This window comes from Heliangelus exortis, chromosome 9 (assembly GCF_036169615.1).
Source record: "Heliangelus exortis chromosome 9, bHelExo1.hap1, whole genome shotgun sequence".
Taxonomy (NCBI): domain Eukaryota; kingdom Metazoa; phylum Chordata; class Aves; order Apodiformes; family Trochilidae; genus Heliangelus; species Heliangelus exortis.
In genome coordinates this window covers 5,309,804-5,331,935 of record NC_092430.1, presented here as the reverse complement: position 1 = coordinate 5,331,935, position 22,132 = coordinate 5,309,804, and the positions used below count along the sequence as shown (strand labels likewise).

General features: G+C 47.5%; 1 protein-coding gene and 1 long non-coding RNA gene across 8 annotated transcripts in view; one reads left to right on the top strand and one right to left on the bottom strand.

The window, feature by feature from the left end:
• The window catches only part of LOC139799655 (uncharacterized), a 152,422-nt gene that overhangs the window by 120,628 nt on the left and 9,662 nt on the right, over positions 1-22,132 (top strand). The gene's annotated exons all lie outside the window — the stretch shown is intronic.
• LOC139799657 (uncharacterized) lies at positions 18-18,210 on the bottom strand. Of its 7 annotated transcripts, none has more exons than XR_011727403.1 (13): positions 18,038-18,210; positions 17,330-17,467; positions 16,965-17,128; positions 14,819-14,895; positions 13,902-14,041; positions 10,600-10,753; positions 9,188-9,823; positions 8,141-8,231; positions 5,061-5,647; positions 4,128-4,235; positions 2,244-3,607; positions 1,642-2,061; positions 18-381 (listed from the first exon to the last, which is right to left on the bottom strand). It is a non-coding gene; the product is annotated as an uncharacterized lncRNA (long non-coding RNA). The 7 variants fall into 7 exon arrangements; XR_011727400.1 differs by lacking the exon at positions 18-381 and having other exon boundaries at positions 645-2,061; positions 2,244-2,374; positions 3,286-3,607; XR_011727398.1 differs by lacking the exon at positions 18-381 and having other exon boundaries at positions 645-2,061; positions 9,188-9,443; positions 9,588-9,823.

Here is a 22,132-nt window from a genome sequence, read left to right as displayed (position 1 = left end):
TAGAAAGTATTTTTATAATATACATATATTGTATGTGGGGGTGCATAGAAATTATGTAGCAAAATTTGTATTGCTGTTTGTGCCTTGAGATTCTCCCAAGTGTTTGAGTTCTGCCACAAGCTCCATGCTCCAGGTCCCATCACTGCTCTCACCCAGTGATGTACATGGGGGGAACGCTGCCTCCAGCCACCCGCTCCCCTCCTGCCTCACCAGCCATGCCCAGCCATCACCTGCCTTCTTGTCAGACGTTAGCAGTAGAGATGTTTGGGACACTTTTCAGCTCTTCTGTCACTCTTCCTTGGTGACAACAAGCCTGTGGACCACTTTCAGACTGCAAACTGGAGATGCTGCCACCAGAGATGTATCTCGCCCCAAATGATGCTCGTGTACAGCAGGGGATTCAGTGAATTAATGCAGATGTCTGGGAAGCAGCATCTTCAGAGATTAATCCATGCTAGGACCTGAAAATCTCTTAACTTTCTAATGACTCAAATAGCAAATCAATACATTCTGATATTGAACCTCAGGGTTAAAAGAGTAAAGAAAACAGCAGTATCTTTTATGCAGACAGGAAAAATCTATGAAGATTTTCTAAACAAGGCTGGGAAGCCGGATTTAGCTTCTTGCTTAAGTAAGAAATAAGAGAGGAAACAAATCCTTTTAATCAAGTTATTACAGTTATTAGCTGCTTGTTACATGATCACCAAAGAGTTAAGAACCAAAGGCCAGCAGTTTTTCCAGGATGTTTTGCATTTTTCATTGCCTAGCCTGAGAGCCAGTGAGCACATTACCACATGCAAACATCTCCCACCAGTTCCTCCCTGTAAATGGCTGTCTCTAGCTCCAGTTGAAAGCTGCCCAGATGCCAGAGCTTGGGAGGTTTGGGGACATTGAGCACAGCTCTGATGAGCCAGAGCAGCAGCCAAGCCACACAGAAAAGGACAAGTCAGGTAACTTGTTCCAGCAGCTATTTTTCCACTTATGCTTTTTCTGACTCCAAATAAATATACACGACAAAATGCAGCAGTGAAACACATCCAAGTGTATGGGAGGTGAGGCACAGGCAGTGAGGGGGGCAGGAGGAGCTGCCCTGCAGACAGCTGAGTCAGCCCTGGGCTGGGATTAGGATCAGCACTGCTTGGGATGGGGCAAGGAAAGGTTTGGAGCCCAAAGTCCTGGCCTCACTGCCAGCCAAGGACAGATGCAGGGAGGGGGACACCAAGCAGCTCCAGGGTAGGAAAATGCCACAAGCACCACTGGGTCCCACTCCATCAGCCACAGGTCTGGCCCCACAGCACTAGGGAGGGGGTCTGTTACCCAGAACATGCTGAACAGCTGGTTCATTATTTTCAATTAAAAGTCCCAGCCCCTTCAAGGACACTGCTGTTCAGCCTGCTGCTCCACACAGCATCCTGAACTGATTTAGAGGGCAAGAGAAGCTGGGTTTGGCAACTCAAATGATTTGGCAAGGTGACAAAACTTCCCTGATGAAACAGACTCATCTAATGCCCTTCCTCCTTTCCCCTGCTGCTCTCCTCAGCTCAGGGATCTGTAAGCACTTCTTTTAGGATCGTATGGAAGTGACATTCGGAATAAGTTAGATTTTAAGAAGAGCAAAATTTCTGCTGACAACAGACATACCATGGTTGGTTAACCTGGGTCTGAAGGATCGGTTCTCTCATGGTCCCCTGAGAAGGAATATTCAACAGGTAAATTTTAACAGGTTGCAAAAACACATGGAATTTGCCAGTTTGGACAGTAATTTACCCATCATTAACAATCATTACTTCATCCTCTGCTAATATTGTTACAGTGAGTAACTGAAGAAGATAAATTGCTCTGTTGAAATACCTTGTGCAAAACGGCTGATGAAAGGAACATGACAAATATTCCATATATTTCACTTGTGGTGGTGTATTTGTCATCCTGATTTTGCTTGGCTCTGATTCCTGATTATGTATAATAATAAGCAACTTGCACACAGAGAAAAAGAAAGGCACTCCCATGGGCTTTGTGCTTGTCTCTGCTCCTTTGAAACGGTGAATGGGCTCAGAGTCGTGACTGTAAGAAAAAACAGAGCAGTCCTCATCCCAACTGTGATCAGCCCTGTGCCATCATGCCTTGATCCCTCTTTATAGGGAAGCTCATAAATCTTCCCAGGGAAGGCATTCTGGCAGAGGCAGGGGACAGGGCTGGCCCCTGGCTGAGCATCACCACGGTCCCAGAGACCCCACAGCACCCACCTCACTCTGCAGCAGAACCTCCTCTCTTTCCAGGTGGGTGCTCTGTTGTATTCAAGCAAAATTCCCATTATCTGAACCCTGCACAGGACAATCCTGTTTCATCACGCCAGCAGGATGGAATCCAGGGAATCCTTTGAGAGGCAGAGAATATTCCCATTCATTTCCCTCTCTCTGTAAACTGGCAAAAGCAACTCAGGCCTCAGCAAAGCTCCTGGGCAGAGCTTTTATTTCTTCCTAGGAGCCTACCAGTGCTCTTTCCTTTAACAAGATTCAAAAATCCAGCACCAGCATGGATGAAAAGCCACTGGCTGCCTGTGTGTGACTTGGTATTCAGCCCTAGTCTCACCCCCATCACCATCTGCCTCTCTTTTCCACTCCCAGGAGAAAATTGTTGAGTTTGCTGAGAAACGGAGCCTCTGTCAGGCCTCAGCTTCTTCTTGTGTTGCTGAGAATGCAGAATAACTTCTGCCTTATGACAGTCTTACCTTTTCCTTCTTTATCTCAGTATATACAATAATGCCCCAAAATGTATGTTTCGGCACGAAAACCTGAACACATGTAGAACGATCTGCATGCTATTTAATAAAACATTTTAAATGAGAGAAAATTTACCTGAAATATAAATAAATGGCTAGCTGTCCACAACTGCAATTCCTTCCTTGCACTTAAGGCATCATTTAACCTGGAGTAAAATTACTACAGCTTTCTTTTTAGTGGTTTTCTGGAGAATGAAAGACACAGGCTTGACACTCGGTGCAATGCAGCTGTGCAGGATAACCCCTCTCCTTCACAAAACCAGGGTTTTTTCCCTTAAAAGCTATGAAATAAACACAGACCCTAAGTTTAGGCATAAGAGGGTAGTTTGGAAGTTCAGACCAAGGTCCCAAGACAGGAAAGGTAGAAATTACTGCTGACAAATGCAGCTGGTGTAAGACAAGAGGTGCCACACTGGGGGGTTGGTAAGCAGCTGAACATTACTACAAGGCTTCATCCCTTCACCCTGACAAAGGACAGCAACCCCAGGAGCTGACAGGACACTGACCTCTGCAGCTGTAGCATTTTCCTCACTCCAGTGCTGACTTTCCTCTGCTTGGCACTCGAGATTCCAGAGCTCTGGAGCACACAGAGGTGACCCCAGCAAAGCAACAAGCAGCTTGTGCTCTTCAGGGCCCAGGAGCCCAGCTGCATTTTTAAACACATTTACAGTTTTTGTATCTGCTCTTCTTTCGGGATATTCTGAGCAAAACTCACCTAAACATTTCCCCCTCAACCAGAAGGAAAAATTTAGTGGTGGCATCAGGCAGCAGCCCTGTGGTTGAAATGGATGCAGTGGGAAGGAGGATAACAAGCTCCCTGCAGAACATCTGGAGAAAGGGAAGAAGAAGTGAAGAGAGACAAGGAAGAAGCCTCTTAACATTTCCAAGTGTGCTTCTGCTTTACAAGAGTATTTAATGCAGCAATATAGGGGTTTCACATTGCCTGCTGAGCTACCGGGGTGAATTTTCTCCCCAAGCAAGCACAAAGAAACCTTGGCAGCAAGGAGGAGTCAACCAGAAGTTTTCCTTTCCCAGTGGTGAAAGTAACATAACATCAACTTAGGCAGCAATGAAAAACCTTCCTTCCCAGCTGCCCAGGGGACTCTGTACTGCTGGTGCCCAGAGGGAAATCTGCAGCACAGCCCAGCACCCAGGCTGCACTTTAAATTTGCTTATCTCAGGGATTTCAGGAGCACCCACTGAAGGACGTTCCCTGCCTGGGCATCTGGGAGGATAAAGCCAGGGAAACAAGACTCAGAAAAATGTTTAAAAGGGGGCACTTTGAAAATCTCTTTTCTTGACTACCAGTCCTCTGTTGCCTTTTAAAGAAAAATCAAGCACTTCTTACCTTTCGAATGAATCTGACAGCTGGATGAGACTGGGTGAGAGGGGTTAACAAACATTTACTTTTTAAATACATCACAAGTTTCATGTGCATTTGGAGGAGGAGGCATTCCTGGCAAAGAGCAGAACAAGAACTACACTCGGGAAAAGAGAACAATGTTCAATTTAGGTGGGAGGAGACAGAGAGAAGGAAAAAAATCTTGATTTTTTTTCCTGCAGTTTTAAGGTTCTTGGTCAAGAAACCACAAGCCTGAGAACAAGAAAACACAAGGAAATTTTTTAAAACTCTTGTTTCAAAGTATTTGTCATCACAATTCACCCAACATATTTATGTTAAACTGCTTTCCTATGCTTTTTCTTGAAGAGTTGGTATTTAAAATGTTTGCTAGAGACTAAGGAACACCCATTGAGAAACAGATTTGCTAGTCTGGGTACACTCAAATTATAGTTTTGAAAGGTTGGGTTTTCAGGATGTTAGTTTGTATTTTTTCTTTAAAAAAACCAAAAAAATTCCATTGCTGAACCTGTATTTCCCTGGAGCCTTGCAGGTTTTGATTTCCAGAAGACTGCCTAGCACTGGCTGCTCCTGAGGAGTGGGAGCAACACTCACCCTTTTTAGTGAGGGTACACCAAGAAACAAGATTCTATGCAATAATCTAACCTTAAAAAGAAAAAAAATAAGATGCACTAAGTCGTTCCATGAGCTGCTGCCCCCCACACTCTTCCAGCAGCTCTCCAGGAGAGGTGGAGGAAAAACCTCAGGGCAGGCAATGAGCCCAGAGGCAGCTTCGCCGACTGCAGCCTGGAAAACTTTTCTATCTCAAACTCTAATTTCTAATTTTCTAGGACCTCTGCTAAAGGGCAGTTGGATTAATGCACACCACAGCTCCTAATGCATTTTTGCAAGTGTAATTTACTCATTTTTCAGTTGACCTACTTCCAGTCAGGCTTGGTATTAAAGAAATCTTTCACAAGGCACCAAAACCTCCGTGCACTATATGCTAAATGCTCGCTTCTGTGTGCACCCTGAAAAGCAAGAATTAGAAAAGGGAACTTGAGAACATTTTACTAATCCAATTCCTGCTGAAGCTGGAGCTGAGCATCCCTCTCAGCCTCAGCTGCCAGGCATCACACCCTGGCACCGGGGCAGCCACCGAGTGCCCCAGTGTCTGCTGCCTCCAGACTTTGTCTCTGGTTTCAGGTGCTGGCAAAGCTGCACAACTGAAATCATTCACTTTTTTTTTTTTTTTTTTTTTTTTTTGGCCCCCAAGCCAGGTGTTTCCCCAGCACTGGGGGTTTTTTTGCAAATGTTTTAGTGGAAACATTCATGTCAAGAGAAAATTCCTTGTTTTGACTCGGTTAATACCTTGCAGGGGTTTATCTGGGTGCAGAGCAGCTCCCTGTGATCCTGGAGGGGTGGTCTCAGCAGCCTTCAGGGTTTCTGTGAGCACATCCTTCAACCCCAGCACGTCCTACGCCTCTGCAGAAAGGTCACACAGCTGCAGCTGGGCCCTGAATGCAGAACTGGGGAGGAAATGGAGAGAGAGAGAGAGTTAAGGGGAGAAATCACCAGAGAGAAATTGAGCTGAGAGAGAAAGCAGCAGAGCACGGGGCTATCAGGTGGGATGAGTGAGGGCAGAAGGACCCATCATCACTGCAAACCTCTCCAAAGACAGAGCCAGCCTGTGGCTGTGTCCCAGCTGCCTGTGACACCCTCAGGAGCAGCTCACATCCTACCCCTCCCAGCCACTGCCTGCAGAAGAAACCCAGGGAGCCTTCTCTGCAGCCACTCCAGGACCACACCGAAGGACAGTGGGAAGAAGCAAAACACATGGAGTTTAGAAACTGCATTTCAGAACGTGGGTTTGAGGTAGTGCATGAGCAACAGCCCAGGAGGGGCAGGGAGGGGGGGGGAGCAGCTGTGGTGCCAGGAGCCAGAGGGGAGCCTGCTGGACCCCCCCTGGAGACCCAGCTGAACCCCTCCCAAGCCACAGGGTCCCAAGCCAGCTCCCAAGCTGGCTCCTGCCCATGCTGGCAACTGAGGACATGGGCTTGGAGCTGGGAAAGGAAGCACAGAGCATGTGCTTGCTCCCCCCTCGGACTTTCCATCTGCACTGCCACAAGTTCTGCTGGTGCTGAGCCCCGCCAGCTCCTGCCAGCAGCAGCGTGATGCCAGCAGAGACAAATGGGGAGCTTTGGAGTTTTGTCTGACTTCTACTTGAAGGATGTTCAAAATCTGCAGGCGAGCAGCCTGGCAGCGAACAAAGGGAAGAATCCAGCCCTTGGTAAGGGCTGCACTATGCTGCAAGCTCAGCAAGGTTCTGCTGCCTGAAAAGGCTTGGGCAGGTAGGGGATGGCAGCTCCTTGTGGTATCCTTCTGCACTTTGTCCTTGTCCCTCAAATCTTTTGGCCTTTCCTTGAAGCACAATAAATAAGCTACACACAACAGTGGCATCTGAGGTCACAGCCTGCAGAGGTCCTAGGGCCGCCCCTAGTGCCTGAGTGTGTTTACATCACTTCAGTGCTTTTATGCTGAGTAAGGAAATAATTTAAACAGCAGACTTGAGAAACTCTACACAGACAGATTTAGTCCGAGCAGAGCCTGCTGCCTGCCTGCAAAACAAGCTCCAGGCACATGATTTGATTCTGGGGATACCCAGGTATGAAGCCAGAAATCACAGGCCCTGAGGCAACATGGTGGGGAGAGTCACACCAGTGCCAGTCCTACTGGACAGATGCTTCCCAGTGTCCTGCCTTGCCCCCCTGCACTGGCTGCTGCTGCTCAGGACTCATGAAGAGCAGGGGTGTTTGTGCATCTGAACAGTGGCAGCAGTCAGAGCCTTCCTCTTCAGCATCAGGGTTAGAGGATGAGCCTGGCAGGCGAGTGCCTGCTGTGCCAGACTCTGCCCAAGGTTGGGACAAGGGGCTGGTGAGGGGACAGCCAGCCCACATGAGCACTGGCTGCAGCAAGGAGATGGACACAGCTCTTGACAGCTACCCTGAGACACCCTGAGGTCCTGCAGTACAGCAAAGGGCTGCCAGTCACTGGGCCAGGGCACAGGGATGTCCCCTCCCTGCTGGGCTCTCACTGATCCTCAAGCCACAGGCTGCAATTTTGACCTAGGAAACACGGTGCTTGCCAGGCTTTCCACTACACACCATCACCTGCTCTGGGTGTGCAGAAGCCCCCCTGGCTGACACCCACAGGGCACAGCTCCTGCTGTGTACCCAGAGGTGCCACCACCAGAGGTGCCACCACCAGAGATGCCACCCCAGCTCTCCCTGGCCACCCCTGCTGCCTCCCAGCCCTCTGTAGCCACCCTCTGGGTGCTGTTCTCTGCTCAGAATCACCTCCAGGCTGCTTCTGCTGCAGCCTTGGCATGCCAAAAATCATAGAAAATGAAGCCTGCACTAAGCAAGGATGTTGTGCAACAGTCTGTGCATGGCTCTGGACAAAGAATATGTTGTAACTTTTTTTTATTTATGGGGTACTAGCATGGGAAAGCAGCTTAAGAGTGACATAACTACCCCAGAAGCATTTTGCTTAGTTCTTCCATCACCCTTAATAAAATAATATTTGCATCAAAGATCACTTATTACAAAGCCCTGTGGCACATCCATAATTCTCAGAGGACAGAACCTGCCTAACCCTTCCTGGAGAAGTTTCTGTGTTTGCAATAAGCTACATCCCCAGCATTAGCTGGCAAGCTCCAAATGACAAACTGGAAGGGCACTCACCCCCCAGCAGCCTGCAAAATGCCAGCTGGCCCTGTGCTGGATTCCTGGGGTGTGGGAGAAAGGTATCTGACGGAGTTTTGGCACATCAGGCACCCTGGCAAAGGTTCCCCTAAATCCCCAGCACAGTACAGTGAAGCTCTGCTTTGGTAACTTGGGGCATTCCAGGCATCCAGACACTGCTGAGTGGGGATGCTTTACCTGAGAGGTGTTTATCTGCAGGGTCTTCTCAGGCAGGGAAGAAGCTCTGAAGATGGCATCTGAACAGAGCTGGCCACTTACCTCTAAAACCAGAGAGACAGAAGAAGGCAGAGCTGCTAAGCAGGTCAAGAGGCTCTGCAGCATCACATTCCTGCTCCAGGCTCCCCCACACCTGCACAATCCAAAGGGTAAAACACACACAGTTCCTGAAACTGCACAAAACAAGCAGTGGGACTTTGCTGAGGAGAGGGATGCAGGGGAACCCGCCCCCTCCCCAGCCCAGATGACCACTAGCAGAGTGTGCAGATTTTTAAACCCCTATAAAAAGTCTTTTTAAAGGCTCCAGAAACCACAATATTCAGACTGCAGCTCACCATAAGGAAGGGCAATGGGTGAACTCTAACTTCACAGGCATGTATCAGCACTGCACTTTATTTCCAATAAATATTGTTCCAAGTTGCTCTCAAAATCATGGGAAGTTTACAATAACACTGTGACCCTGCTTATTGCAGCAGGATTCCTCCATCTTTCACTCAGAGAAATGAGAAATTATCCTGACTGAAAGATCATTACTGTTAGTTCACATAATCCCACTTTTAATCAAATACTAATTTCAGGGTAAATTCCACTTTGAGCTTTTAGGAAAACATTGGTTTAATGTGCACTGATATTAAAACCTAATCCTCAAAAAAAGATTGTTACCACAGTTGCCATTTACCAAAGGAGCAAAAAAGCAAACAGTACAACTCCAAATTTTGGTGGATATTCCCTCTGTATCTCTTTCTTCAAAACGATTAATTTTACCTAATATTAAAATCTCATACAGTAGTTACAGAGCCCCAAGAAGGAAAGCATGGCAGATAAAGCACACAAAGATATTAGAGTCTGAATTTTTTCCTTCTGGAAGATAAACCTATACCATGAATATTCTGCTAATAATCTTCCTTGAGTAATGTGTTTACAGTCAATTGCTTTGAAACCATCACTCCTGTGAAGTTTTAGGAACCTAATTGATTTGCTTCTCACTGGCAAAGATGTGAAAGTTGGATTACTGACAGGAACATGAAGAGAGCCGAAACACATTAGCATAAAGTTCACATCAAATGCAAGGAGAAAAGCAAAATAAACCTGCTCAGAAGTTTCATTGCTCTCAGTAAAAGCCAAGAGGTTCAGCCTACTGCTCACACCAGGATGTGCTATTAGCAGCTGGGATGATGGGCCACTTCATCAGCTGCTCTATCGTAGCAGACATGATGATCTGGCTCATTATTCTTGCTAAATTATGCAGACATGATAAGGGAGGCCAGCAGTGAAATCAGAAATCATTCCAGTTCACCATGTGCCAGGTCACTGGGAAACCTTCAGTAGTCACCTCAGGCAGCACCTATACAGAGATATTTCCATTTCAGCTGTGATCGTGCTGCTGGTTATTTGAAGAAAAGAATCAGAATGATACATCAATGTCTTCTGTAGGGAGCTGGAGAATTAAAACTATTTATTCCACATTATCACAGTGATCCAGAATTACCTGGCTCAGGGACATCAGAAAGGAGCAGAGGCCTTGGTGCCTGGCAGTGATTCCTCCCTCTGAACATCAGGATTGCCACCTGCACCCAGCAGGCACCAGCAGGAGGAGGGATGAATTCTCCTGTCAATTAGCATCTTCATGTTAATGGGTGTGAAAGGAAGGCACATGGCAATACCAGGTTGTGTCTTCCTCTGCACGGCCCCAGGGGAGTAGGAAGAAAATTAAAAAGACGGGTGCTGGAGGGAAAAAACCCAACAAATAAGCCATATGTATTATATATATGAGCTTACTCTGACATATAAAGATACACAAACACTCAAACCCTTGTACCAGCCTGACAGACAGGCTCTCTCTTCCCATCCCATCAATCCCTTGTTTCACACTGCAGGATGAGGGGATTTTCATACTCAGATGGATACTGAATATTCCAGTTCCTCTGAAGAGAAGCCCAGAATACATTTTAAGGCATTTGCTTATTTTAGTTCATATGCAAGGCCATCCTACAGTGGAATTTTCTCCTTTTGGAGAGGATTTTATCTGATGGCTGGGTATTTAGTCCTGAAAGGACTGAGCCCCAGAGGAGCCATTCCCAAGGTCTTTGATGCTGTGGCTCCAGCAGCCCCTCCACAGAGGCAGGCACCCTTGGGTGCCCCGAGTGAGCTGGGTGACAGGCCAGCCCCCTGTTCTCAGGGTCTCCTCTGCCTTTTGTACATGTCAAGTAGCCACAGGCAGCACAGCAGCCACTTGACCCATGGCCTTGCAGGAGAAAAGCCATGTTACCCCCCCCAGCCCCATCCATCTGCAGCTCTGGCAGCCCAGCAGCTGTGCTAAAAAGAACAGAGGACAGAGAGGTTAAAAGGGTTTTTTCCTCCATTTTCTAGTGTAGAGGAACCAGACTGTTCAGAGAAAGGCACCAAAGCTGGCCAAGGTCTGGAGCACAAGTGACTGAAGGAACTGGGATTGTTTAGCCTGGAGGAGGCTGAGGAGAGACCATATTGCTCTCTAAAACTACCTGAAAGGAGGCTGTAGCCAGCAATCTGCCTCTTCTCCCAGTTTGCAAGTGATAGAACAAGAGGCCTCAAGTAGTGTCAGAGAAGGTTTAGATTGGGTCTTAGGTCCTTGAAAGCAGTCAGGCACTGGAATAGGCTGTGGTGGCATCACCATCCCTGGAGATAGTTAGAAGACAGGTAGATATGGTGCTGAGGGACATGATTTCCTGATGGATTTGTCAGGTTAATGGTTGAGCTTGATGATTCTTAAAAGTCTTTCCCAACCAAAACAATTCCATGATACTTGGCTGTTTGGGTAGAGGACAACCCACAGCTGATACACCCCAGTTAAGACTGACTGGCGGCTACTGGGAAGTCATTTTGCTACTCACCAGCATTTTCCCCAGCCCAGCACGATGCTGGCACAGCTGGTTTGGCAGCAGCCTTGTGTGGCAGAGGTGCTGCCACTTGGTAAATATATTCAGAGTGGTGGGGTCATCAGCTCTGGTCAACCACTTCCCTCCCACCCCACTCAGCTCTGCCCATCTCCAGCAACGCCTGGGAAGCAGGGAACAGCTCTGGCAGCCCCAGGAAACCCCCCAGCAGCTCTGCTCACCCTGCAGGGATCTGAGACAGCAGCTGAGTGCTCTTTATCAGCACTGGGAAGATAGACAGGATAAAAGCAGAATAACAAAAGCTCCGAGATGTGATTTATGGAGGAAAAAAAAATAAACTTAGTGCGAGTTGCCAATGGCATTTAAGATCAGCCAGGAATACTTTTTTCTTTTTTTTTTTTTTTTTTTTTTTTTTTTAAATCCACTCTTTTCTACAGGGACTTCTCTGTGTTGTGCTTAGCCGGTGTTATAACAATAAACAGGCAGCTTTGCCTAGTGGGACTGCAGATACTGCAAAGCAGGCAATATTTTAAACCTACAATAACCCTTAATTAATTGCAGAAGTCAAGCCAGACAGACCAAAGCAGCAGAGAGCTGAGAGCTGGGCAGGTTGGGGTGCACTTCAAGGAAGAGGGAGGCAGCGTGGGCTTTTGCCCAGGGGCTGCTGCCAGCTGGCTGCTGGAGAAACTTCACATCAAGCCCAGAAACTGCCTTCGAAAAACTGACTGGCTCCTTCAATGCCCCCAGAGGTAATGGCTTGTGAATGGAAGCCTATGTGTGATTCCTCAGCCTCCTGGCAAAGGGTGGGGACCAAAGGGACCATGAAGATGCAGTCCCTGCCTTGCAGACACCATCTTCTGCTCTGAGCCCTGGGGGATGCTTGGGGGGAACCTGCTTCAGGTGATGGGGGCTGACTGTAGCCACCCTGGCTGCAAAGTGCTAAAAGCTCTGCCAGAAAGGAACAAGGCAAAGGGCTCTTTCTAATCAGCTCTCCCCCTTCTCAGACAGCCACAGCTAGGAGGGAGGCTGGATGTGTTTGGGAAGCTGCTGAGCTTTGCTTATTTCACTGATGAAGATCAATGATAGCTCATTTAGCATCAGCCCCACTGTGGGGTTACTGGCCTAAAGGCTCCAGGACAGCCACTGGAATATTTTAAGTGGGTCTGAAAAGTGGGTCTTCTGAAATATCTGAAGTGGGTCTTCCTAATCCAGGGATCAAAAGGCTGTAAGTAGGGTAACCCAAACAGGGGAATTAATGCAAATGCCTTTGGCAGAGCCAGGACCTGGCATGGTCACCATCTAAAGCCACAAAGCTGAATGTCTCCAGGGGCCACACAGCAGCACTCGGGTAAGACCACAGCACAAAGGCTGACCCACTCCAAACTTTCCCAAAGCTTTTGGGGGATAATGTGAACTGAGGCCCTTTTGCTTGGCCAACATCCTAGAGTGGTCCAGGCAGTTTATTTTAAACTGAGTCAATCTTTACAGTTACTGTTTATGAGCCAACAGGGTTTAATTTCAAATCCTACATTGTTATTACAAAAATAATTAAATTAAGAGCACCCTCCCCCCAGCCTGGTCCATAAAGCTTTCCCTGGAGATGCTCAATTGAAAGGATCTGGAACTCATCACCGTACCATCTGCTTTTCTCCGAGAGGTGATCAATCATCCTGAAAGTTTAAACACCCACAGTGCCTTAATCTGTTCTAGCATTCAAATCAACTTATTTTAAACAGTGAAAGGGAGGACACGCTGTCCCCTCATAGCACAGTGGTCAAGCCCCATCTTCCATGCCTGCCAAGCTATAAAACACCCATGTTTCCTAATTTTTACTGTCAGTTCTAAGACAGAGATCCTTTTTCTTAGGGAAGGCACACGGACAGAAATGGAGACAGAAATGGATCATACAGGACCCAGTGACAGGGGTGAGGGAGCCCTGTGCATCCCAGTGCATGGCCTGGGGAGGGAAGAGCACTCCCCAGACATTCTTTCCCTCTGCCCACATGGAGAAACTTGGCTTGCAAGCAGAGAGGAGCAAAACTGATGGCACATTGAGTGTGGTTAACATCAGGAGTGCACAAAGGGCTCCTTCTTCACAGAAGTCAGTGGAAACCAAACAGATAACGAGGGCTCCTTTCCCTTCTGCTAGGAGCAGGCAACAGGCTGAGCCAACCCCCCCAAGACAGCTTTACCCATCCCAGAGGAACACCGTTCAACTGAGAGGTAAAATACACAGAGATTGCTTTTCACCTGGGTTGTCTGCAAGCTTTGGCATTGCCCAGCCAGTGTTTCAATCCATATGGAATCCCAGGCTGAGAACAAGAGTGGCCCTGGTGCTACTGAGGTCAGTTTTCCAAGCTGGCTGCTGCCGAGGAAGGGCTCGGGTACAGCCCTGTGTGTCCAAGAGGCATTGCCTGGCCTTGGGGGAATGGACTTGTACAGAGACCAAGAGAGCCAAAGAAACTGCCAGGAGAGCAACAATCAGCCTTTGAAATGCTGCTGTAGTGTCACTGTCAACAGCAGCACATTGCTCCTGTGGTTTGGGCTCGGGATGCACCAGTGCAAGCTATCAGTGCCAGTACTGTTACAGGGGAAAAAAAGGTACAAGGCAGTTACTATCATTTCTCTTCCTAGCAGATGAGTAGCCAGGCTATTAAGAGAACAGAGTTGAATGTAGGATTTCTTATAACTGCCTGGGATGAGACATGCTGTCATCACTGGCTTAGAACAAGCCCTGCTCAAAAAAAAAAAAAAAAAAAAAAAAAAAAAATCACAGTTTGTGCAGATAGGAAATAAATTGTTTGTTTTCTTAGACAAGAACACCGGGTAGTCCACAAGTTTGTGATTCATTCTCCTCCACAAAGATCTCCACCCCGAGTTTCTCTAACAGACAGCTATTTATTGACCTGTTAAAACCTCTTTTAGCTTACCTGAAGTTTATTATGCTGATCTTCATCTTCAGGGATAAACACAGAGGGCAGCTGAGGTTCTGTTCATCACTCCACTGTTTGAGCTCCTGGATGTGGCTCTCCTGTGCTGGACATGAGTGATGGCGATGCTGGCTCTGACTCTGGAAAACACATCGTGGTTCCAAAAAATGCCATGCACATCCCACCTCCAAAATTGTCTCTGTAAGAGCTGATTAGAAAGAGAAGTAATTTAAGGCTCTGCTTGGTGTGCATATGCAATTCCCAAGAGTTTAAGGACTCCCTGGGTGGGTGAAGAATAATCCAGGTACACTGACAGACCCAGAACTTGGAGAGGCTACAGACAAGCCTGCCACTGACTCTGCTGAAACTTTTTAGGATGGGGCAAAAGATGAGAGCATGGTGGGCAGGGGGGGGGGTTGGAATAGAGTGGAAATATTTGTAATTTTATAGATCACTAAGTGAACTAGGGGAGTTGTAGGAATAATTTAAGCACTGAAGTTTTGCACTAAAATATCCTGGGTTTTCACAGTGCCAGGGGGCAGTGGCACATTGGACAAAGGGACACCAAGCTGTCACTTGAGAGAGGCTGCAGTAGGCATCACAGGGTGAGTGAAAACAGAACAAATCTGACAGATGCCTTCAATTTATGGATTAAAAGAGCAGTTTCCCTGACAAGCTCTGAGCCCAAGCCAATTGTGCTGTGCTGCTGTATGCTGACCAGGAGGCAACTGAGGCATGAAATGCAGCATCTGTCCCAGGCCTTTACAGTCTGAGTCCAGCTGAAGATCCCTCAGTCCTGACCACTTGGCAGCTCAGACTGTAACAGAGATGAATCGAGGCCTGGGTATGGATCCTCCAGGGTCTCTTCTACCAGCCAGGGCATTGCTGGGAGAAAAGGGATTTTTGGAAACACTTACCTACTCGAGAAGTCATTGTCACTGGGAGCCAAAGGCAGCAATCATCCCCATGCCACCAGCTGGTCAGCTCTGCTCTTCTGTTAGGAAAAAGAAGGAAAGACCATGACACCTGCTGCCTCTCTGGACTTCACCTCGAGAACCATGAAGATCACCTTGGGGACAGCTTTTGAGATGAAAAGGGCTCTCTTGAGGTGACAAAGCCATGTCAGGATCAGTTAAAACCAATAATTAAAAGTCACGGCAAATCATCCCTAAATTGAAAATGCAGTTAGAGAACATGCTTTGGGAAAGGGCCAAAATTTAATTTTCCTTAAGTCAGCAAATATAATAATTGTCTAATGTTTGAAACACAGCTGTCTTCCTGATAGTCATGAAAATTTCCCTGCATGAGAGAGGGAGAGACAGGTATTAAAGATGTAAGGCAAGTAGCATGAGTGAAGCTTTTTAATTCTTTCCTTCCGCAACCCCAGGTTTCCCTCCAGTGTCACTCACAATGCTGTTTTTTTACTGATGTCTACATCTGACACATTTGCAAAGCCCAGAAGCCAACAGTGCTCAAAACACAGCCAGAGCCATTTGAGAACTGCTGTCCAATTTTAATACAAAAAACCTCAGAGCTTTGCAAACATCTCAAAGCCCCCGTGTCTCACAGAGTCCCCTCCATCACACCCAAGAGCTTTGGCTTTGGCCCACAGCACAGGAAAACCTTGAACTTGTGAGGCAGAGGCTGGTCAGATCTGACTGAGCATCTGGTCATTGCCAGCATGGAGAGCAGCACAACCAGGTGAGCATTGATGGTGCTGGCCCTGAGCAATTGCTATTGCTCACAAAATGGGGAGTTTAAAAGTTTGCTGTATGCGAGGCTGTTCGTTGTCTCCCCTTGTTGTTTCCATTTGTTTCCTTTTCCAACACTCAGCTTGCAGGAGCAGCACTGATGGCATCCAGCAAACACCTCCCAGACACCCATGGGGAGCTGCACCCTGCCAGCTGCACCACACATCCCACCACACATCCTCACTGCTCCTGCTCCCTCCACCTCTGTGCAGCACACTCAGATCACATCCATAGCATTTAATAAATAAATAAATACCCATTTCCAACTGTAGTGATAATCGTAGAGCAGTTTGGGCTGGAAGGGACCTTAAAGATCATCCAGTTCCAACTCCCCTGCATGGGCAGGGACTCCTCCCACTAGACCAGGTTGCTCCAAGCCCCATGCAGCCTGGCCTGGAGCACTTCCAGGGATGGAGCAGCTTCTCTGGGCAACCTTGGCCAGGGTCCTGCCACCCTAAGGGTGAAGAATTTCTTCCCAATGTCAAACCTAAATCTACCCTCTTCCAGTTTAAAGCCATTCCTCCTCATCCTATCACTGCATGGCCTTGTAAAAAGTCCCTCCCCAGCTTTCTTATAACCTCTTCATGTATGGGAAGGCCAACTCTATCCTGGGCTGCATCAAAAAAGGCATGGCAAGCAGGGCAGGGGAGGTGATTGCCCTCCTCTACTCTGCTCTGGTGAGAGCCTCCCTGGAGTACTGTGTCCAGTCCTGGAGCCCCCAGCAGAGGAAGGACATGGAGCTGTTGGAGCAAGTCCAAAGAAGGGCCACCAAGATGATCAGAGGGCTGGAGCCCTGGGCACACAGGCTGCTTGCAATTATAAAGAAACCGTAGGCCAGCAGTGACAAATTGGACTCTGCTTGGCAGCAGGGACTCCCTAGCACCTTGTGAAACTGCTCTCGTCAGAGGTGTCTTCTTTGAGGCAGCCAAGTTGGAGAAATGTTGCCCAGAAATGTGTGATTTAGTCAGAAACTCTGTGAGTAACAGGAAGGGAGGTACAACAACCCGGCCGGCTGCTGCCTTGGCGCACGGGCTGCGGAGCTCTGCAGAAAATGTGAAGAGCAGTTTCCATCCTGCCACTCCCTGGAGAAATTCACTGCCACTGCCCAGCCCCAGGGGGACAGCATCTTGTCCCTGTGCCTTGTCTGCATAGCACCCACCCTGGGACCCTTTAAATACACCCACAGGGAGTGGGAAACCTGGGGATGCTGTCACCACGCGTTCCCTGGTGCAGCCCCAGCCCTGCTTTGGGTAACCACAGAGTGCAGGTCCCTCTACCCTACACAGACCACAAGAGCCAAGTGTATCCAAACCTCACAGAGGGAGGAAGATGCACAGACAGACCTCAGCCTCTGAAGAGCCTTGGGGTGCACATCAGGATCCTTCACACCCTTTGCACTGAGCTCAGAGGGATTCGGAGCAGAAAATTTTGAGCGTGCACTTTGCTGAGCGAAGGTCACGGTTCCAGATTGTTTCTCTGTGCTCAAATAATCAGGTTAATAAATCAAAATAAACTCTCCGAAGATTCACATTCAAAAAGGATTAAAAACATCAGGGGATTTTTGCCAGAAATAGTAGGCTCGGATACAGGGTTTGACCCCTTTTTCACCAAACACACAGAAAACTTCTGCATAGTCAAGCAAAACTATGTAGCAAATTGGATCAAGATGATTCTTACCCTGCTTGTGGGTTCCCGAGGTCCTTTGTTCAGACAGAAAATAAGCAAATGAATATGCAAGTCTTATAAAGCCAGGATATGCATCAATTTATAGTGGGGCTGTTACACTTCCAGATAAACACTCTGCAGAGAGCTTTGCTTAGAAGAGCACAAGACAAAGAAAAAAGCATTTCCACAGCACACAGTGCAAAATTCACCATTGTCTGTAGGTTAGATTCAATGCACAAACACAATAAAAACGAAGTTGTGCTGACAAGTTAGTATTTTATTCAACAGCATTCTAAGAATAATTCAGTAGGGATGGTAAAATAGCAAGTTTGTGCCTGTTCAGCACTAGACAATAAAATTTCAATATTCACCAGTCCTATTGCTGTATCACCAGCCAGTCAGAGCCCTGTTAAATGAAGGATTTGACAAACATATAAGCAGGAGACTCAGCTCTTGCCAAGAGAAGTCACACTGACAAAAACACACTGGATCCTGACTGATTCAGGGAATAAAGTCACCTGAAGCAAAGCCCTATTAAACAGCCTCTCCATCAAACGTTCTCTCACTGTAACCTTTACCCCCATAAAACCTTGTTATTCCAGGTGGATATTTTCAGCCCTTGGGTCAAATCAAGAACTTTGGAGTAAGTTGCTGCAGAACCACATCTCTGATTTGAAAGCAATGGCCATCACACCCTCTGAACATGGTATTTTTACTTACCTTATACAAATATTTGACCTTCTATGTAACCCAGATGAGGCTTTAAAAGGTGCAGCCGTACCTCAGTTGACATTTCCATCACTCTGTCTCAAATGTTTGCCTTCAGGGATGGCCTGTCCCAGCTTCCCTGCTTGATCCCTGAGGAGCAGGATGCAGTGGGCAGCTCTCCCAGGGAGCTACTCCACTGGGTGAGAAGGAACCACTGCTGACAGCAGAGGCTTTTGAAAGATGATGGGATCATTTCAGTTGTTGCTGAGGTTGTGCTGCTGAGATCTTATCATTCTGGAAAGCACAGGTGGAAGAGATTTAAACAAACACAGACACAGAAAGCAGAGCTGAACACCGGGTCTAAAACTGCACCCACTAGAAAAGGTCCAGCAGTGGTTCAGATAAATGCTGAGCCTGCAGTGGTGTCCTTTGCACACAAGTCCCATGGAGGTGGGGTGGCCTGTCTGCCAGCTAGCCTGGGGAAGGACATCAGCAAGACAGAAGGTGTGATTTTAGGCTATCACTATCTAATTTTGGAGGATTTTAGGCTATCACTGAAGCCTCCTAATTGGAATGCTTATTTATACAACTGACTATCTCCTAGGAACAGCAGCACTCTGGACCCACCTTTCCCTTGGTTCTGGGATGACACAGACAAAGCCACTTTGAAAGTGTATGAGGTACTTTCATGCTTTAACTGGAACACTATCATAACTTTTTATTTCTTGGCTTCTATTACTCAGTCAGGAGCATTTCTTACAGCACTGGGCCACCTTCCAGGCATAACATCTACCAAAGGCACTGACTATGTCCTAGTTTTTCTCAGAATACAGCTCAGAGCAAAAAGACTGCAACACAGCAAGTGCAGAAGAGAACCAGCAGCAGGGAGGTCAAACAGTAATTAAAATCAAACCAAAAAAAAAAAAAAAAAAAAAAAAAAAAAAAAAAAAAGAGCAAACTAACACTGCCTTATCTCTGACCACAGGAGAAAATTATTGTGAACAACAAACAAAAGCAGTGAGGGTATTGCTTTGCAGATCCAGCTGTGCCACACAGTTCTGCAGGGCAACATGTGAGCAGGGGCAGACACAGTATTCCCAGTTCCCAGTGCTGCTGGATCAGGGTCTGTTTGCTGCTTCTGCTGCAGGTAGGAGCCTGGGAAGGAACCTGGGAAGGAGCACTGGGCACCTGCAGGCCAAGGAAAGCACCCACAGGGGGACCTGGGGCTTCCTCAGCACCTACCAAAGGAGGGGACCCAACTGCAGTTGTAAAACAACTAAAAGGCAACATCACCACCACCTTAGCTGACTGAGCTGACCCCACAGGAGATGAGCAGAGCAAAGTTATCTCAGGTCCCACCTCCCTGGTATCCAAAGCACTTCCCAGCACACCAGTGCAACAAGTGCTTCCTGAGTAGGGGAAGGGTGACAACTTGAAGTGCTGCTAGAACTTAATTTCCAAGCACAATCAATCCTTCTGCCCAAGTAGGAACATCCACTCCCCAGGATCTTCCAGAAGCCCATAGTAATAAGCACCTCTGAAGGCAGGAAAGAAGAAATAGTTCACAGAAACATAAACACATAAAGGAACATGGAGAAGAAAATATTCAGTATTTACTCTGGTCCAACCATTCACATCGCTCTGAGATACTCTGTTGTTGGGAAATGCCCAGTTTCACCACAGAGTGCCTTAACTGCAGCCCAGCTGGCCTCCCAGGTCCTTGCTTTAGGTGGTAGAAAGATGTCCTAAATAGCTCATCATGCAATCAAAAATGGTTTGGGTTGGAAGGAACCTTGAAAGATGATGTAGTTCCAGCTTCCTATGCATGGGCAGGGACACTTCTCACTAGACCAGGTCACTGTCCAGGCCAACCTCTCATCCTTGGACACTTCCAGGAATGGGGCATCCATGACTTCCCAGGTCAACCCATTCCAGTGTTTCATCACCCTCACACTGAAGAATTTCTTCCTGTTGTCTAACCTAAATCACCTTCTTCCAGTTTAAAGCCATTACTCCTTGTCCTATTACTACATGGCCTGATAAAAAGTCCCTCCTCAGGGGAGGACTTCAGGTCTCAGCAGATCCTTCTCTTCTCCAGGCTGAACAATCCCAACTCTCCCAGTCTGTTGTCCCTCTCCCATCTTTGTGTCCCTCCTCTGGACTCACTCCAACACTCCATGTCCTTCTTGTGCTGGAGACTCCAGAACTGGACACAGTGCTCCAGGGAGAGTCTCACAAGAGCTGGAGATCCAGCTCCCTCAATCTGCTGGTCATGCTGCTTCTGATACCAACCAGGATATGGCTGGCTTTCTAGGCAGCAAGATCACTGTTGCAGACTCATGCTGAGCTTCTCATCATCCCCCCAGGCACAAAGAAGGATGTCTTCACTGTTATCCAAAAGCTCTTTCTCCTCCTACGGTGACCAAAACTTCCTTCCCTGCCACCCACCACTGACCATCCTTCACAGAGATGTTCTCAGCCTCCAGCATCCCTGATTGAAGGCAACATCACAGTCTCACTGTCCCTCTGACAGTCAGAACTAAAAAGACTGGTACAGCATAGGAAAAGAGAGAAACCAGCCCAAGTACCTAGGATCACTGTGGTTTGCAAGCATGCCATACATCTGCAATCACCTTCTTTCAAATTGTTCTCATCCTTCTCTCCAAACAATAGCGGGGATTTTTTTTAAAATATCAGGGACAGAGCACAGACCTCTGAATGCCTATTCAGGTGTAAAGTCGTGGCATGCTGTTGAATTTATCTTAAGCCAGCTCATTACCACTGAACAATAGCCAGTGAATTGGCTATTGTTCAAAGAAATGACTTATCAAGACTCTGCCCAATAAAAACAAACTGTTAGTGCAAAGTTTTGAAGTGTGTGAGAGGAGGATTAAGGAAGAAGGATGTTATTGCAGTTAACGTGCAAGATTAAGAGATGAGAGATCTGGTTTTTATTAAAGGGAGTCTGCCTGTGATGTTGGGCAAGCTGTATAAAATCCCTTTATTTTCATTTCTCTCTGAATAAAACGGGAATAATAGTATTTTCCTACCCAGTGGAGAGGTTTAGATCACTTCAGCCCTAATGCTCATCACCACAATCTCTATGGAGCACGAGGCGAAAGAAAAAAACAACTCAACCGACCACATCCAATTGACTGCATTTTTAAACTCAAATGACTTTACTTTCATCCAACTGCCCAAACCCGAGCCAACTACACACCATCAGGCTAAGGATAAGCATGAGAAATGACACAGGGGGATTTTCTGGAGAGGCTGGAAGCCCTGGGCGAGGGGCTGGGGACGAAAGCGTCGACTCAACCGCGACAGCGCGGCTCTGCCGGTGACAATCTCATCAATTCTGGGTGGCACATGGCATCCAGGGGGGGCTGGAGCCTGGGACACACTCCTCACCCTCCAGCTCTCCTGCCCTGCACCCCTGGGAACCTGCTGGGTCTCCAGGCACAGAACTGCATTGATGCAGCCAAGACCTCCGGGGTCCCTCAGAGGTCCCCAAGTTTCTCAATGCTGCCTCTCTGGAGCAGGCGGGTGCATCTCAGCCTTCCTAGCAAGGTTTCCAGTCTCCATACTGGGTCAACTGGGGGCTTCTGAGGAAGGGCTGGGGCCAAGCTGGAGCTCTGTGAGGTGCAGATGTGTAGGAGCTGGGCACAGCTGGGCTGGGAGGGGATAGGACTGCTCTGATGATGCCTTGCTGGACCAAAAGGGCAACCCCATACATTTGTTTCCCACATCACTGGGGAAACGACTGTGCTGCCTCCTACTTGCTTTGGAGATGGACACAGCCCAGCACTGCTGCACTGCTTCCAGAGCCTGATCCTCTGCTCAGCTCTGACATGTCACAGCTGGAACTGCTACCCACCACTGTGAGAAATGGCCTTTAGTCATTAAAAGAAAAAAAAAAAAAATCACTTCAAGCTTGGCAAAGGCTCGTAGGAAACTTTCAAGGAGGGTTGTTTCTCCCACACATCTCCTGCATCAGCAAGGTTATTATTATTATTACAAGTTAAGATTATAGACAAATAGCTTTTAGAACATACAACGGATGACTGCTTTGGCTTCTAAAAATTGGCCAGGATGTTAAAAGGAGCT